This window comes from Mixophyes fleayi, chromosome 7 (genome assembly GCF_038048845.1).
Source record: "Mixophyes fleayi isolate aMixFle1 chromosome 7, aMixFle1.hap1, whole genome shotgun sequence".
Lineage (NCBI taxonomy): Eukaryota > Metazoa > Chordata > Amphibia > Anura > Limnodynastidae > Mixophyes > Mixophyes fleayi.
The window spans coordinates 10,683,538-10,689,646 of NC_134408.1; positions in this window are offsets into that span (position 1 = coordinate 10,683,538).

Sequence of the window (6,109 nt, forward strand, 5' to 3'; positions counted from 1 at the left end):
AATCATAAAATTATGAATATTCCATTTTCTGTTTTGCTCAGAGAACCGAGAAGTCTGCAAGGTTTATAGGCCTTTTAAACATGTTGAAGGTACCCAGAGCCCCCTTCCACTGTGATGTCAGAACTAGAAAGTCTGTGTAAATGTTAATTAGCTGTTTATGACCTCTGTTCAAACACCTTTCAAATCAGGTTTTGTTTACACTGGCCTAACTTCTCACCAGAATGTCTTACAAAGTTGATTTTGCTTCCACACCACAGATCGTAAGTTTCCCTTCTAATGCATACCAAACATAGCTCAGGTAAGTATGATATTTCAGAAAATATGATATGACATTTTCCTGTGTCCTTGTCTCACTTTTCACTTTAACCCAGCTGCTCTGGTCCTGCAGTCAAGATGTCTGTTGGTCACATATCACTGTCCTTAGATATCACCGATGTCATTGATGTAACCTTACAGAGAGATTTCAAATACTTCAGTTTACGACCTGGAGCATAAATTGGCAAAATGCCCTTGTCTGTAACCATGGGTCTGGGAGTTATCTATCCATAAATACCCCCTGGGCAGAACAAAAGAGTTTAGAAAAAAAATCAAAGGGATACATTAATTTAGATTAAGGTTTCAGGTTTAATCCATGGCTGGACACAAAGTTCCAATGAGCCTCACAGCTAATGCTATAAATTAGTTCACACACACACATATATGTAGTTTTGCATGATTAGCAATGATTAGCATGCATGTGACATGCAAAATGAGCCTAATACTGCACATCTCTTATCCTAGGCCTGGTTTTATTTTACCTTTAACAAAACTGAGCCTGGTCAGTATTATTTTCTCTACCAGACTGACTCCAACAGACTGCACACTATCTTATGTATAGGACAACCTGCTGATCTGCAAGGATAAAACATCTGCCTATGAATATAGACACACACCGAACTCATTCAGTAATATGTTTCTGTTTTCTTTAAGTTAACTGTGCACTACTCGGCAAGCACACCCTAATCTGCACATCTTCTACCATGAGAGCAAGTCTTGTGAATTGTGGATTAGATGTACACATATACATTTTACAGGGTAAAAATGAGATAGGATTATGTAAATGACCCGGTCGGGGGGAGAAGGTCATTAATGAAGTGTCCCCTGTTTTATAGGCAGTTGTACAGCATTTTTCTCCTAACTAAAGTACTTGATTTCTCCAGGATGACAGAGATTCTGGAAACCAAATCTTGAGCCATATTTTTAATGGAATACTTTCACGCTTTTTGTGGAAAAGCGCATTGCCAGGTGCATGTCTATTAATGTAATATAAACCTTAACACCCAAACGTGGTGCTTGTAATAAAGGCAGTTCTAATATCTGCTCACTCCCATGATTAATTTAGACTAAACTGAGCAGTAATTTAGAAGAAAAAGAGAAACACCGAAAAAAATAAATTACTAGGTTGGACTTCAAAGTGTTGTTTTCACTCTTGTTCCTCATACACAGTTTCAGATTGTCTTTTCATCTCCACTGTTGACCTGTGCATCCGCTGGGAAGTTCATTTTTCCCTAAGCAGGGCTCTTTTCAATCTATTTAAATCTGTCTTGCTTAGAAAATGAAAATGAAATACACCTCCGAACTGCATATCCCTCTTGGTGTGTTTTTAATGCTCTTTTGAAGTGCAGGGTTTCTATCATTGAATAATATATTGTCCTGTACATGCCTCTTGCTTCTATGCATACAGAATGACATGAGTGTGATGAAGTTCATACATCCAACTTGTCTTGATTCGGCCCAGCGTTTAGTGACATTAATGTTTCAGCATTGCTCATTCATAGAGCCAAAGCGAAAGCGGAATCTCTAACATGTGACTTCAGACTCCATGATCAGCCAAAAATGAGTCACTAACTCACTACTTGATCTTTGTAAACAATACGTGTAAATATACATGTGATTCATGAATAACACAATCACCTGCTAGCAAACATACCTGAATTAAAACCTGTAGTTGAAAGATAAAAGCAGAGATCTGTACATACATAAGATAACTGATTTTTAAAGGTGGCTCATTGCAATTTACGGAGTGTGATTTTGCTGAGAGATAATTGTAGTTTTGTAGGAATTTGTACTATATGACCTCACCCTCTGTGCATCTTGCTTGTAATAAGGATTAAGCAACGTCTTCTTTTTCTATGCATTTTATTATTATTAGTCTTTGATTACTACTACCTTCTGTGATTTACTGTCTTTACTGTGAGCCGGTGTAGACTTCAAAGAGATCAGCTGTATCTGTGGTTTTGGCATCAGTGGATTAACCCTCTGATTACATCAATACAACTCTCTAGAGATTTGCTGTAATAAACATCATGGACTATATTCTGCAGCTGTTACAACTAAGGTCTATGATGTCTGTGCTGTCCAATAACAATAGATTTTAGATATTGTATTTATTAATAGATTTTTGCAGTTATTCTTTTGGTTTTGTGTGTTCTAAGAGCTCTGTGGTCACCATAATCCTAAAATATATATATTATTATCGTATATATGAACCAATGTTATGAGCTGGCATTTACATATATGTGCCATTGTAGCTAGTTCTTTATATGCGATAATTAATCCTAAACACATCCGTTTTATATGTTATTCCTGTTTTATTATACATTATTTCTGTCTTCTATATGTTGTTCACAACAAACAATAAATTATTTTTTATATACATACGCTTCCTTGACTGGTTACTGAGGATTCACAGGGTGAAGGGTGCAGTACTTCCTTCGATTTTTATTATTTGCTAGTTTCATTTTTGAGATTCAGTAGTCCCCTTTTTGGACACTCATAATTATTGCAGCTTATTTTATTGGGCAATATCTGTAGCACCTGATTTTAGTCTTGTTGTTTCATTATCAGAATTATCTGCAAATGGTGTTTTGACAAATATTTCTTGTAGACAATAAGCCCACACTGTTTCCTGAGAGCTGCCATCTTGCCCTCTATAATATATTTCACCTCATTTATTAGCTTGGAGGGTGTCCAGATGAACTGAAAGACCCTGGAGACACTGCATGAGTTGCATCTGAGATGTTTCTTGTTTCTCAGCTCCACCAATTAAATGCTGGAGTAAGTCTTGAGGTGACAGCTCCCCATAGGAGTCATTGCCAGAATGTACTCTCAGGAATTATAAAGATTTATATCCTGAGCTAGCTCAAGTTTGCACTACCCACACCCAGTGCACAGAATTTAACGAGATGCTGGCCTTCACCACAGACCCCCGCAAAGAGCTATTGGTTAGGGTACGTGGGACTCACAGGTCGTGGCCCCTGGGATGGGTCTTGAGCATGTGGCCCATGTTTGGGGATGAAGGGACTCTAGCAATATGGCAGTTCATGAAGATAGCTTAGGAAATGATAGTGATAAGGAAGCATCAGGAATATAGCAGCAGATAAAATGCAGCAATGGATATAATGCAGGTGGAACACTAGAACAAGAATTAGCAAAAGGTTTCCAACAGTAATATATATCAAAACGGTGGAGCCAAGAGACAAGGCACAAGACTGTAGTAACCAAGATAAATATTCTGGCACCCTAGTTGTGTTCAGAATGAGTTTATTTACACTGAACGAATGATTAGGGGAGGAGGTACATTCTGTCATGTGACTGAGACTATAAAGAGGATGTGTACATACGCCCGTGCATACTGATGGTCATGGTAACCAGGAAGTGGACATCGCTGTGGAGAAAGAGACCCATCAGTACCGCAAAGAGGTAAAAGAGAAATGCATCTGACTGAGATGAGTTTGAGGCTTGAAAGGCGCATAAAAAATTGGGGACTGCTTCTCCTTTATCTTGCTATGTCTTTCACTGCGAATGAGTTTGCAACAAGCAAAAGGATTTATTTTTTCCTCAAAGCATTAGTCTTAAAAAGTCTCATTTAATTTTACATTTCGTTCACATTCTCTATACTCTGTAGTCAGGTGATTTTTATCTAAATCACTCTCCACAAGTTTCACTTCAGTCAGTGAATTCTGTGCTTCAGTTACAACTGGCAAAGCGAATCAAAGTTGATGTGAATGGTCTAATAGAAGACATTATTACATTACAAAAGTTCCTCAAGAATTCTAGTGAAAAGGCATAAAACAATTTGGATGAAAGCCTAACCCATCCTGTTAAGAAGGTGCTGAGTATCACAACAAATCACACCAGGGTATGCTTGACTTGTGGGTGTGAAAGGGTTCATAAAAAAAACTACCTGTTTTTTTAAACTCCCCTCAAAAAATCTCACACTCACTATTAGACACCAATTACTGCCACCACTAATATTAATTGCAAGGGCTGACACTCCTCAGTTATTCCCTAACTTATCCCAAATTGTAATTACAACCTAATTAAATAATATATACTGTAAACCAAACACTTCCATAAATAAATGTAGAGTTATAAAAGGGAAATAGTAAATAATGATATTAATAATATCTGATATATTAATTCCTTAAGAACTATATGCTCCTCTACTCTAAGAATGCAGCTAATTAAGAACATGTTAAAATGAGGCCCTATCTCTGAGGTTTGGAGACGTTAATACTCTTATCAATGTTTCCAAATAATCACTGGTACAAGTCATTGTGGCCTGTGCTAGCCTTGCATAAGCACATTCCAAGAAGTGTGAACACGAAGAACATAAACATATTCATCTCTTGCAAAACCTACATAAAAAAGCAGAATAAGTACATTAATGGCTGATGGACATTTTATAACCCAGATTATTAAAAAAAAATTATCTTAATCCACCCTCTGATATCTCTGGTATCACCTAGTTTGCCTGCCCTATTAAGTCACCTTTCCAAAATTCTCATAAAATGCTGGATAATCAGGCCTATTTTCTCTTACCTTAATTTTAATTCTTCTTCCTTGCTTGCATAAGGCAACGAGTAGTAATGGAAGACATCCCATAATTATATAAATGATCAATAGGACCACAAGGCCTATTGCTATATATTGTACTATATTGTTCTATCCATTGAGATAAACCTAAATCTAGCCATGAAAAAGAATCCCATGATTGTTTGCTAATTTCGCAATTATTTTTATAAATTCCCTTCAACCACATCATGTTGATCTGAACTAAAAGTATAACACTATTGGCCTATTCATTTACATACAGCTCCTTTCTCTTCTAATAACACATCAATGGGGACACATTCCTTATCTGAGCCAATTCTTAGTTTATGATGAAATATTACTCTTTAGTTTAATTTATAACCGTATCTAAAATTTCTGAATATTGTTGCAGTCTATCTGGCAGTATTCCAACCCCTACTTGAGGAAAGAGTGAATGCCAGAACTGTTCAGTTTTATTTTTTGCAAGCTATCCCTCTTTTATGAAACTTATATTATTTGGCAAACTATATTGTATCATGACTGCAGGGATAACCCAGCTGAGGAAACAAGTCCCATTCGCCTCAACAGGTAACTATGAGTAAGTCTTGTTCCACACACAAAATAGAGCCCACGGGACAACACAAAGGAGATCCCAAAACCTATGGCTTAAGCTGCTTTGTACCATTAACATTTTTCCATTTTGCTGGAGAAATTACTCTTAGATTCTGGGCATCTCATATTAACATTAAATATTATGTCAATATCAGATATCAGAGTGGCCAAACAAAACTGCCAACCTCAAATACTTACTCTGTTGGATGTATGTAGCTAAAAAATTTTTTAAGCTGAAGGCAGATTCTGTTACTTTTATCCCAGTGCTCTGCTATCTCAGACCAAGAAACTGGCACAAAGGTGTCTTTCCTCCGGCGGGATATGTAAACACACCCAGCAATTAGATTTGTTGGTTAACTGCGCGGCGATTCCCTAGTCCTTTTTCCTTTCAGCAATATTGTTGTTGTAACGTCAGACTACTTATCTGGAAAGCATGTATTATCCCCAAATACTGAATAGCTTCTAAAGGGCAACATATTGCCGCATAGGTAGGAAAAACATAAAATCGAGCAGGTATCCTATGCTATAACAGCTTGTCAGTGTGTAACTGTGTCAGAGTGTCCGTGCCTTCAGCTAAACCACCATAAACAGAAAACAGCTAAACCACCATAAAAATACATGTTTTTTTTATACCTGCTTCTGA